Source organism: Falco punctatus (assembly GCF_963210335.1).
Source record: "Falco punctatus genome assembly, chromosome: 3".
NCBI classification, from domain to species: Eukaryota; Metazoa; Chordata; class Aves; order Falconiformes; family Falconidae; genus Falco; species Falco punctatus.
The window spans coordinates 17,598,606-17,611,589 of record NC_137582.1 but is presented as its reverse complement, the minus strand read 5'-3'; the positions used below and the strand labels follow the sequence as shown (position 1 = coordinate 17,611,589).

Here is a 12,984-nt window from a genome sequence, read left to right as displayed (position 1 = left end):
TGGCTTACACTTACACAAACAGGCATCACCTTTTGCCCTTGCTCGAAGTGACTCAGCTGCAAATATCATCCGCAATTGATTGTTGCCCTGGAAAAACAAATGATTCAAACTTTGTAGAAGGGCACATGCAAGGCACTGGAGCCTGGCAACAGGACACAAGAGAGATCAGCAGCCTGCTTGCAAAAGATATCTTTCTAAAGAGCACAACAGCCTTTGAAGCACACTTTAAGACACAGATTAGCACTACAGGCAGGTGGATAAAACCTGGCTCTCCCCAAAGTTAATGAAAGTATTGCCACTGGCTAACTTCCTGCGGAACAGGCTGGGAACTATACTGCAGCCTCTAAACTGGGATTACATGCACTGCAGCAGTGCTTGCTGGCCTTGGCATGTGAATAAACAGCAGGAACAAGCTTCTATGCAATGAGCAATGGAGAAATATTTACCTCCCTGAAAAGTCAATATTTTAGCACAAACACGATTGGGAGAGTTTATGAAGGTATTTTGTTTGTAAGCAAACTTCAAAGCTTTTTATGAGTTAGTTTTTTAGCTACTATTATTTACATTTTTTAATGGTGAAACAGTTCCCAGAAGACTGAATGAGGTGAGTTTATGGCTCCAGTGAACTGAAGGAGTGACACACAGCACTTCAGTGCCAGCTGTGCAGTGGGAGTGAGCGTGCTAGGATGCTGGGCCAAGCTGTTTCCCAAGGAGATGTTCAAAGTGATGTCCTTAGCTTGGGTTTCTGGCTCCTGCTAAGTGATGTGATGTGCAAATACCCTGCAGATTAAAGAGAGCTATCCAGTGCTCCCCACTTCTGAAAACTGTGCAGACTGACTCAAAGTTTAGTTGACTGTTTTTTTTAATCCAGTCCGATCCAAGTCCTTCAGGGTATTCCTATAAGAGAATACTTTTTGGTGCCCAGAGAGCTATTTTAAGGTTCCCAATCTTTCTGTCAAACAAATGGAGGGACTCAAGAAGGGTCACCTTGGACACAGAAGAAATGAGGCCAGGCCACCCAACTTTAGTAGAAAGCGTCCCTACAGCTGAGAGAGACATCACCCTAAGCTCTCCATAGCCCCCGAGTTTACACAGTAATTCAGCATTATTACCTCTTTCCATTGACAGTACAGGGAGCTGAGGTAACCATTTTCCCAGCTTAGCAAAGTACCAAAAGCTGGGTGATGAAGTGGCTAACCCGATGCTACTTGGCAAGCTAAAGGCTGGAGTCTTATCCCCCAGCCTTCTTTGTGCCTTGCTGTTCAGACTCCCTGCTTACCTCTGTAAAACTGCTTAGAGACAAACATTAAGTGCTTCTCCCTCTGACTTCCTTACCCAAACCTCTCACTTTAGTCTTGAAATGCTGTAAGAAAATGGATCCAGACATGTGCTTTGAACAAAGCCTTGTGGCTCTAAATAGACAGTTTAAATAAAAGATGAGGTGCAAAACTGAAAGGTCATGGAAAGATCATTAACCATGCAGAACTGTAGAGTCTGCAGTTTTTCTCCTACCTCACAAATTATTTGCTTCCTGCTAGAAGACTTTAAGCATAAATGTGATATTAGTATGGCCTTCCTGAGCACCTCTGTCCCATAGATTCCAGAGGAAAAATATATGCTGTGATTTGCATTGCTTTACTGCATACAAAAAGAAGATCTATTCCTCACATGTAGTGCTTCAGAGCTGCACCACTTAAAATTGTCCTGATAACTGTCTAAGCAAATCCCAGCTGTACAGCTGTTGCTGCTGCTGTTGCTATACCCTGCCCTGTGGATGGCTAACATGACAAAGAAGCCAGGGTTTCCTGGAGTATCTCAGTGGTTAGGATGCTGGCAGATGACTCAGGCACAGAGGGGTTTAATTTTGCTTCTATTCAGTGACCTTGCATAAATCATTTCCCGCCCTCTGAAAGTGCTTTGAAAATGATGGCTGACAAGTGGTATATAAGAGCTTGTGTTTTAGCAGGGCCTGGTAGTCATTTCAACACAGCCATTTTGTAATCAGGGAGACAATGGTTTATACTGGTGCCAATGTATTTCATTAGGGCCCTCCAGTACTATGTGGTTCCCCGTGGTACAGCTCACTGCTGTGCCATGAACACCTCAGCTCTCTTTCCCACTGCCCTGAGCTCCCCATCCCTGTGTTGCTTGGTGAGAGTGATGACTCCAGCTTTAAAGGAAAACTAATACGCTTGGTGGGCAAACACAGTTTTCGATTTCCCTGATTAAAGGAAAATGTGCAGCATGGGAGGATGGCAGACAGTTAGAGAAAGGGAGTATGAAGATGGATTTCAGGTGAAAGCTTTCTGACAATGAGATTTGAAGCAAGAAGCTCATGCAACAAGGACCCAAACCACATGGAAGTTCCAGGCTTGCTTCCGAGTGTTGAATCAGTGGGAACCCTTCTTGGGAGCAGAGTGGGAAGAAGCAGTTGACACTCAGAGGAGTCCCTGCGTGTTGGGCAATGGATGTCTCAGTGAATGTCTACTCCTTACCTGAGCTTTCCTGTGTGCAGAGAAAACCCAGTATCTTGTACTTTCTTCAGTTGCCTCAGGTTTTGATAACTTCTGGACACTTTTTGCCATGAACTGGGTGTCCATGATTGTATTCTGGGAAAAAGAGAGCTCTGTCAGGTTGTTACATTGAGAATCAGGTGGGGGACAAGAAAGATTTATACTTTCCTTTCTGTCACTTCATCTCACATGTGGCAGTATTTTCACATTAAGCTGTCCAGATGTTTCTTAATCTAAATCCCTCCCTGTCACCCTTCCTGTTCTTCTTGGTCTTCTCTTTTTTCTTCTGCAATCCTGAGGCTATGGTGTGTGTTTGGGTTTTTTTGAAGACTTGTTCAGATGAAGGGGCTTGCTTGCAGAAGTCTGGTTGTAGATAGAAAAACATGACCTCTGAATGATTGTGTCTGTATGGCACCATTGTATCGAGTGCTAGCTGACTACAGAAAACATGGATCATTAATTACCAGCTGAACGCTGCTCTCTGTTCTAGAAGAAAGGGCAGTTTTCAAGTAGAAAGCTGTCTATATGCAAATCACCACCTCTGTTGGAATTAGAGACCAGATTGAATGGGTAGAGGGGACATATCTCTGAAGGACATCTCCCTCTCAGTGTCAGGAGACACAGAGAGCTGAGTAAGAAGAATGTTGACCTGCTACATCTGTTGTCTCTGTTCTGTGAAGAATAAGCAAATATGCGTTTTGGAGCTAAGTTATACCAATGTCCTTACCTAACACCATGTTGCATCACATTGCTAGAAAGGACAGGGAACACTAGAAAAGAGATTTCTTTCCCATGTCCTACCTACCTCTTTCACACCTGAATGCTCTCTGCTATTGCTCATTGTTTTAGACAGGTTCCTGAGATCTGTGGGCTATGCTTTTTGCACTGCTGCCTGAGCATGCACTCTGAAAGGCTGTGATCTAATCTTGTAAATTGTTCTGAAACACTACTCGTGTGAAAGGTGCCCAGCCTGACATGATGGCCCTAAGAATCTCTTTTCAGTGTTTGCATTTCAGCTCAATGCTCTTCCCTGACTGCATCTCTCTGAGTGCTCCTTCTCATAACACCTAGGGAGGCCTAACAGGTATATCAGGGTTACAGGTGAAGGATCTTCTAATGTGTTGAGTATATGTGCTTGATTGCTATATTCTTGTTTTTCTACAAAACCTGTGTGTCTCTTTGCATTGTCTACCATGTAGCCCTGAAGAAGGAACTGTTGGCTCAGTGAGGTACGTGTTGTATTTAACCTACTGGGAAGCCAACACTTCTTTGCTTGTGTTGAGCACCTTGAGCTTTGAGATCCCATTTCTATGCCAGGATGAACAATTAGGATGGATCCCAGGATGAGAAAGCAAAGAAAAGATCCGGCAGCCTCAGCAGGACTGCAGTGAGATTCAAGCAGATGTTAGATCATTGACACCTGCTGTGATAAGGGACCCAAGTCTGGCTTATGTACCACATATTATTGTACAAGTTGACCCAGGTACATCCACTTGTTTTTCAATTCTATGTTGTATGCCTGCCTTGCTGCAACTGCGAGCAGTACTCCTTCAGGCTTGACTTCTATAAAGCAGTTTGCCATTTGGGTTTCCTTCGCTGTGCATGGCAAACTTTATGGCAAGAACTTTCTGAAGGCCTGCATTAGAGCTTCTACACACACAAGTGGTATTCCACCCCAGTCCCAGCAAATGGGCATTTTGAGACAGTGCAGTCCAAAAGCCTTGTTTTCTGGTGTGCTAAATGCACAGAGAACTACCAAGCTCAGCTAGACTTCAGGTGACTTGGTAAGAAACCAGGAACAACTCCAGCCCAATATGCAGTGTTGAGACTGAACTTTCACACCAGTGTAACTCCATGGATATGTAACAGCACAGGTTTGAGCTAATATGGGAGTGAACAAGAATCCATAGTTCTTGTGACAAAGGTGCCCCTGTCCTGATGGCCTGGGCCTGTGGGCTACCCCATGTATTCCTCATGTTAGGGAGCAGCTCTTGCACCAAACAACACCCATGGGTTCAACGGGTCTAGCAGCAGTTGTAGGTTTTTTGCCAATATAGGAAAAGGGCTCATCATTTGGACCTACAGATTCTACTCAGTTTTTTAAGGGTAGCTGTGAATACTGAAAAAAGCCCTTGTCCCTTTGCAGACCCCCAGGTCTCTTCTCTGTCTATGTTTGCAGTTGTGGGGTGGAAATGTAGGGCTTGGGTCAGGAAAGCCCCCAAGGCATGGGGAACAAGGGTCCTGTGTGCGGACCGGGGCTCAGTGGATGAGTTCTGGCAGCTTGCTTATGTGTGAAAGGGCTAAACCCCACAAGCTTATGTGTGTTCTGAGCCATCCTTCAAGTCATCCTCATCAGGGTGCTGCTGAGTTGACACGTGCTAGGCTGCAAGCGCAGCAAAAAGTACATGGCTGGGCTCAGACACAAACAGAGAAAGAATTGGAGAAAGAATTGGACAGCACTGGTAGAAAATGGGTGGAAAATCCTATGTTCCTTCATACCTTCCAGCCATGCCTTAGCTGCTCAGTTTAAAAGTAAAGGAAAATATCAGCTTGGCAAAATAAAAAAAGTCTCTACCAATTTGTCTCCCTTTTTTTGCTGAGTTTGCACATTTCACTTCTACAGGGGGAATAACAGCTGCAATCTTTCCTCATCACAATTGCAAAGAAATGATCATCCCCTTTCGCTGCATTTCCTAACTCCCCCAGTTCCTCTTTCAGGTTTATGCCTTTTCTGTATGAAGTTCTCTTGGCGGCGTGGAAATTAATTGAGATGAGTGTGACTAAGAGGGGAAGACCCAATAATGTCAGGATTTCAGTAGTAGCTCCTGAGTTGCGTAAGTACTATTTTTACAGCGATTGCAGACAATCTCATGAATCATTGCAAGTGTACACAGCTAAACACAGGCTGTTTCTTCCCAAAGGCTGGGCCTGAGTGGTTGAGGCTTGTACATCCACAGTACAGGGGTGCTAATAATAACCACTGCATTTACACAGCACTGTGATCTGGTGTCACTCACGAACATGATGGGGCCTGATCTACAGAGGTGTAACACAGCGCTCACTGAAACAAATCTCCTGCAAACAATTACCAATTCCTGTAGCCTCCTTGGACTTCCTGCAAATACCTCACTCCCACAGACCATCAAAAATTTCTCTGCCAGGAGTCCAGAGGCAAAAACATGTCCAAATCCTCACCTACTGTATTACTCCTTTCCTTCCTTTGTCTGTACATTATTTCAGTGTCTTCCCTTTGCCTTTGAGGCCAGCTGTAACCCTCAGAGGCCCCTATTTGAGGCAACTTCTGTACTCCGCATACCGTCTGTCCAATTTTTCTGCAGAGACATTTGAACTTTCTTCCATCTGCATGTCTTGCCATCTGTAACAGGAACTTCTTCCTGAGCTGAGGTCATTGTTCAGTGCCCATCTGTGGAATTATGAGCCTAGGTTGCTTCTTTGGAGAGAATTATAAAAGAAAAAGACAGAGAAAGAGCTACCCTCTTCACTACATGACAGCATTAATCCTTGTTAAATTCCTCTGTAATCTTTATTTCTATTGCTGCTTGCTTGCCTCTGCTCTGCACTCTTTTTTACTTCTTTCAATCTGAGGAAGATGAAAGTTTCATCCTGGTGTGCTTTTTCATTGACACTGACCTTCAGATGGCATATATAATTTTGGGAGAGGCAATATTAATCAGAGCGGCTGCATGAGTATCTCTAATGCTTCATGGAGAAGGCTTCCTGTGCTTCCAGTCTCGGCTCCTCTTGGGCCTCTTGTTCCTGTGGCCGCATTACATTACCCTTACTTACCGCACTGTAGTCTCCGTTCTGTCTACACTGACAGGATGCATCATGGCAATTTGATGACTGCAGTGCATTACGGAGACGGACTCCAGCCAGGGAGTCTAGCTCATGCAGCAAGAAGCAGGCGTGAGGCTAGTAAATGATGGAGACTGGGAAGCAGAAATTTCATTAGCTGGGACAGACAGGTACAGAGACAGATGAGAGACTCACTTTCATGCAAAGGCTATGCTTGGTTCCTTTCGTATTACTGTAAGGGCTGTGCAGGCACTAATGGGGTCAGGGAACCATAAAATACAGGGTCAGAAGAGACTGTGTGTCCAGCTGAGAGGTGGGAAACAGTGACTCAGTGGTGAGGGACAGAGGAATGTCATTCTTGTGCCATTTATATGGCTGCTAGGCCATAGCTCAGGAGATGAGATTGCTTGGAGTCAGTTTTACAACGTCGCTATCCTCCAGGCATTTGTGAAGCATAAGGGTGTATGCTCAGAACATTGCAGATTGAGAACGTGTTTCCATCGAGATGCATATTTACAGTTTGCTGTTGCTCTTAAACCGGATCGGTTTCCTGTTTTTCATCTGGCAGTTCTGCCTTTGGATGGCCAAGTGTGCTGCTCCTCTTTCACTGCCCATTTGCCTTTGTGCTGAAGAGCAGCAGAAGGACACACTCTGAAGATCCTTAAATCTAAAGGTTAAAGTAGGTTGCAAATTGCTCCTCCTAACCCTGTTATTAGGATTAACAGAGAGAGTTACCCATAAATCATGACATTGTTGGTTCTTTTTTCCTACAGAAGATGTATAGCTGTATTTACAGAGTTTAAGAGGTTATGAAGTCACTGCAGGCGTGCTTCCCCAGCCAGAAGCAAAAGATGCTTGAATGTAAATTGGAGTACGATATTTTATTGCTAATAATACATCTATTTGTAAAAACACTGTACAACAACATTGTAAAATATTCTGCTTTTAAGAAGCACATGCATAGCCACAGGGAACATGAAGTACTTTATATCTAGGTATGAGGTAGAAGTATGGTAACAATGCAATAGAGATGTGCATGTATGTTTACTACAATATGTAACTGTACCAGTCTCAAAGCATTGGAAGTGTGATTAAAACATGGGTTTCTGGGTTAAAGGGCTGGGGCTGTGAGACTATCTGGGCATTGATATGTATTGATACAGTGTCTGATATGATATGTACACTCAATAAAATTTCCCCAGCTGTGAGCCTTCCACTCGCCTCTGACCATCTGCACATTTGCTTGAATTGCTCTCATTTCTGTAATTCTGAAGAAACCTCAAGATTTTAAATTCCATGAAAAGGGAGGTTGCAAGCCTCCCCTCCAACTCTTTTTTCTGTGCCTTGCTGTGTCTGAAAGCTGGGCCATATGTTACATAAAGGCTGCTGAGTAATAGGATGGAAAAACTTGGATGTTGTTCTAGCGCTTTTTAGAAATAAGTGTCTCAAATGCCCAGTGAATAAATTTCTTGAACTTGCTGCTCTAACGAATCCCCAAAATACTAAAGGTGGTGAAGATGTGAGGAAAACTAAACCTTAATTCTAATGTGCATCAACATTCAGGGCATATTCCTTCTTGGATCCCTGATAAATTAGCTAGTTAGCTACCCTTTATCTTAATCTTACCTAATAGGAATTATAGCAGCCTGGGCCCTGTGGGGACTGGGGATTTGTGGTAGGAGCTACACAAGGACAAAACTGTGGAAACCAAAGACACAGCAAAGTAATTAAAAGTAATCTGCTCCCATTCCTTCTCCAAAGCAGCCAACCCAGGGCACAGCCTGGGAAGGAGAGGCAAGTGGCCTGTGCCTGAGAGGGGCTGGCTGAAGATGAAGCTGGGTGCTCCTTGGGGGAGATGGCAGCCTGCGGGCCCCAAGGGTTTTTACACTGGAGCTGGGCCAGTTCACCAGGATTAAAACCTTGATACATTCAAAATGGTGTCAGGGGGTCACTGAGGAGTGGAGGCCACCGGTGCCTGTTCCCGGGGCGAGTGGGGTGCTGCCGCAGAGCGGGGCGGGTGCCGGTGGGGAGGGAGAGCTGTCTGGCATGGCGGGTGAATCACCCACACTCGCCCTTTGTTGTCCCACCTGGCCGCCGGCCAAGGCACTCAGCCATTTTCTCTGAGGTGATCCAACGAGATTGCAGTGCAAGGAGGGCAGGCCACCTGCCAGGAGCCGGAGATTTCTTTTTCTGTAAATGCTGGTCCTGGTTCCACTCCCAAGGGCAGATGGCCACTTGGCCCCGCGGCTGTGTCACCATCCCACACGTGCCATCAGCACAGAGGGCCTGTCAAGCCTTGTGGGCCTGGTGCTGCCGGCCATCCTGGCCCTTGCCTTGCATCTGTGGCCTGTGCTGGCAGCAGGGTCCGATGGGGGGGGCCCAGCTGGCCCAAGCCTCAGCCCCAAAGCTGAGGAGGGTGCTGGCTGATGATTCCCACTGCCGCCATCCATCTTTTGGCCCAGCAATGCCCACTCCCTCCAAGCCTTAGCCCTCAGTACACCTCTCCTCCATTGCCTGTTGTGTCCTGGGGCTCCGGAAAGTGCCCAGTTATAGAGCTGGGGTTGCAGTCGTGTCCATCTGACCCTGGAAACATTTACCACTGTCCTTTCTCCCTGAAAATATGCAAACAATAACCCATACTGCAATCCAATCTGCTTCTCTCATCAAGATAGCTGCACATCCCAGCTCTTATTAATCACACCGCCCGCAGCCATTCGCCTAGGTGGCTGCTGTGTACACAGAGGGTGAGCTCCCTCCTCCTCCTCCCCATACCACTCGCACTGATGTCACGCTGGGCTGCTCCTGCACGCAGTGAAGTGCCTGCCTTGATGCACGGAAGGACTCTCAGCACCTGATGAAAGCACCCAGGGATTTGCTGGCTTTGTATGGCCCCTGTGTACTGCTCAAGGCAGAGACCCAGGCAGGCTGCCAACCATTCTGTCATGATCGTGCTGTGTTGCCTGCTGAGGAAATTGAAATTCAGCAAGAAAGCAGAGGTACAAGGCTGCAAACACTGGAGGACACACACAACCTCACAAGGTGAAGCCCAGTGCATTGCAATGCAGATTGGGTGGGAGAATTTGCCCTGTATCTTGCTCTAGTTTTTCACCCCAAACTATAAACACTTAAAGTGAATATTTCATTCTTCTGCAGTGAATGTGTTACAGACCAGATGCTCCCAGCTATGCACCATGATGCCTTTGGCGGGACAGGTGGGCACCAGGGGGGTCTGTGCTTCACATTGCACAGGGTGATGTTTTCTCCCTTATATGTCTTGTTGACATAAAAATGCTTTGGGGATGTTGAGAAGAGAAAAAACTCTTTGCTTACATGACCCACAGTTACATTCTGTTTGCTGGGAAAACAATTTTTTCTTACTGGATGAAATCCATCTGCATGCTAAGGTGCAAGGGAGCATCTCACCATTTTGCTGAGCTGGCACCAAGAGGTGAATGACCTACTTGGTGAATATAAAAAAAAGGCTTTCTAAAATGCTGCTTATTGAGCTGTGGGACAGAATTTCTCTGAATTTAAGGTGAGCCTGTGGTACTGAAGATGTCAGGAACAATGATAGATAGATAGAAGTTCACAAAGTGAGAAAAAGCACAAGAGACAGTCATTTAATTTAATGTGTTTAATTTGTGGTGTGACAATGTATTTCATTACCCACAGACATAGTCCACATAGGTTAGAAATGCCCTGGGGACAAGATAAATCAGAACAGTGCTTGCTTAAATGTCATCTGTGGGGACATCCACAAAGTGAGGCAAATGGTAATTCCTGGGGAATGCAGCAAAAAGAAAAGTGTAAATTTCTCAAATACTGAGTGGTTTCTTAGTATCACTTCTCAACTGGTATCACTACTGTTAAGACAGCAAGGCACGAAGGTTAGTGGAGCAAACTTCAGTGGAAGACAACATTGAAATGCCTTGAGTCAGTGCTGAAAAGTTCATTTGTCCTTATTGATGTGCACTGCCAGGACTCTGCTGTGGTGTGCTCTACCATACCTCCTCCTACTTGAATGTGAAATAGTAGGTTTCAACAAGCAGCTTCTTTCTTCATGGGACATTGCTGCATTTCAGCTGCTTTATATCACTATGTACTCTGGAATTTCTGAAATGTTCTGGGGGACAGGTGATGACTGCTTGGAGCTGATTATGGATGGGCAGGAAGAGAGCCGCTCTTTATGTTCAGCTTAGCTTCTGGGACACTTCTGGGTGTGGGGAAGTAGCAGGCTTGCCTTTTTCCTGAAGGGCCCTTACAAGCATCAAGCAGCAGGTCGCCTTCCCATGACACATCCTAAGACAGGTTACAACAGGGTTTGTTGGTTATGTCACACATGTGATGTGGTGTGGTAACACAGCGTGACAGCAAGATGAAATGCAAGACCCTGTGTCAAAGAGCTTGCTTTCAAAACATACCCTGTTCCTTACCATGCCACGGTGCAAAAACCTTTTCACTCAGATGTCACATGCTCGCTTGTTGGTCTGCCCCACTGTTAGGATTGAAACTCTGAAGCTTATTTGCCATGGCTGAGCAGGAGCTGCGGAGAGATCAAAAAGGCATATGGAGAAGACACTGTGGTTTTGCTATTCCCCTCCTCTCCTACACTTGTGTTACTTTAAGAAGAAAAGAAGTGCATTAGCAGCTCTGAATATGTTGCTGAGCATTTCTGAACACTCTGCTGGTCCCAATGTTGTTGCTCCAAATTCACTGAATTTTTACAGGAAACACAGGTCAAGGTCTAGTACTTATGAAAAAAATGCTCCTAAGTCCCCCAGGGAGTATAGCACAAGTTATTTTCACCGTGCTGCTCGATGGCCCTCAGCTCTGTCCTGGAGATATTTACCTGTGTGGGCAGGACTGTGGTGTTAATTATAATGCCCCAGGAAATAAGGTAATTGTATAATATGTTAAGGAATAGTACCCCTCAACCCAATAACCACTTTCCATTTCTTCTTGTTACCTTTTCCAGGCAGGATCCAGCACTTAACGTTTGTGTCTAAAGTACAGAATATAATGATACCTTGAACTAATTGTCCTGCCTGACTACATGCATTTATATCCATGCATGTAATGGGTATAATAGTTTATTTACTTGTTTCTAATGACCTCATTTGTAGTCAGCTCCATTGCTTGCAAGGGTGATGTATGGAGACAACAATATCAATATTGCTTCTACATAAACATAGGCAGTGCTGAAAGTTCTGAGCTGCTGTAAGTAGTACACCTATGGTCCTCATGATCTGGAAGGATGGAGATAGGCTTGAAGAAAGATTTAAATGTCTAATTGCTAACTTAGACCCTCAAAATATCTCTCTCATTTTTCATTTCTAGGCCCTGCCATTTCTGCCAGGAATGTCTTCATTGCTTCTTTACTTCTACATTTGCATCTCTGGATAACTTGATGGAGAAAGCAGGTCATGGTTTGATTCTTCGTTAATGATATTCATAAGGTAGGTGTACTTCTACCTGTCTTGCTGTGATGGTCCAATCTGACTCTGAAAACAGCATATGACACCAAATCCCCTCATTTCTGGAGAGGATGAGAGGCTTGGGGAGCACTTACAGCATGTGGGAGGCCAGGGCTCAGATCTGGTTTTGGCTGGTGATAGAGCACTGGGTTATGCATGCAAGTCCATGTCTGTTGGGACTTTGTGAATCATTATGAATGCCTCTGGATGGTGGGCTTCTGTTTTACATTAAAAAATATTATTTGGAGCAGGGACTGGAACGTGACTTTCCCAGACGTTGGTATTGGGCTCTTAGTATACCAGCCACTTAATTACAGTTATGATGAATTCACAGAACGACTTCAGCATTGAAGTCTCACCCCTAGAGAAGAGCAAGCCCAGACATTAAACAAACTAATCTACTACAAATTAGGAGGTACATCAAGCTAGCACGCAATAGGTTTTCACCAACAAAGCTCTGGCAGTCCCTAACATCTCTGCTTCTAGGCATGTCTGCTTTGTTTCTGCTTCAATTTTGCTTTGAGTAGAGGAGGGCCTACACCCCTACATGATCCACAGTCTCTCCTGCTTGTATTTGTCACCTAGGGCCTGAGCCAAAAGGCATCCCAGAGCACACATATCAGAACTTCCACCTAAAAGCTGCGTTCAGATATTCCTGTGGTTAAGATACTCAGGCAGAATGTGGGACACATGGCCTCCATCTCTTTCTCTACCGAGGAGGTCTGAACCCACATCTCCCAGGTGGCTGTCCCAGTCAGCAGGTTAGAAGATGTCTCAGGGTTGGACATTCTCCATCCTGTTGCCGTGTATGGTCCCTGAAGAATGGGGTATGTGTCTCTCGTGCCAGGGAGAGAGCCCCACTCCACAAGCAGTGGCCAGGGCACTGCCCGGAAGAAGGCTGAGGTTCCTGCGCCACTGTATTGTATGAGATCTCCCTGTTCGCGGAGGATGTGGACACATTGCCTGGGCTGGATGTGAGTGTGGAGCAGGGCCTGACACATGGTGGCAGTGCAAAGCTGGCTCTATGGCAGAGGGAGTCCCAAGCTGGGTGGGCTGCAAGGCTGGCGGTGGTGGGCTCCATGGACAGCTGCCCCTCTGGAGAAGACCTTGGCACACAGCTGCCTCAGGGCTGGAGATCATCTAGGAAGGATGGACTCTCAGGGAAGCCAAAGTAAGAGTGC

At 45.7% G+C, this 12,984-nt stretch overlaps 1 long non-coding RNA gene across 1 annotated transcript; it reads right to left on the bottom strand.

Annotated features, from left to right (window-relative positions):
- Positions 1–489: 489 nt before the first annotated feature.
- On the bottom strand, positions 490–10,874 carry LOC308060108. The gene is made up of 2 exons (XR_013926609.1): positions 10,763–10,874; positions 490–10,628 (listed from the first exon to the last, which is right to left on the bottom strand). It is a non-coding gene; the product is annotated as an uncharacterized lncRNA (long non-coding RNA).
- Between the last annotated feature and the right edge of the window lie 2,110 nt (positions 10,875–12,984).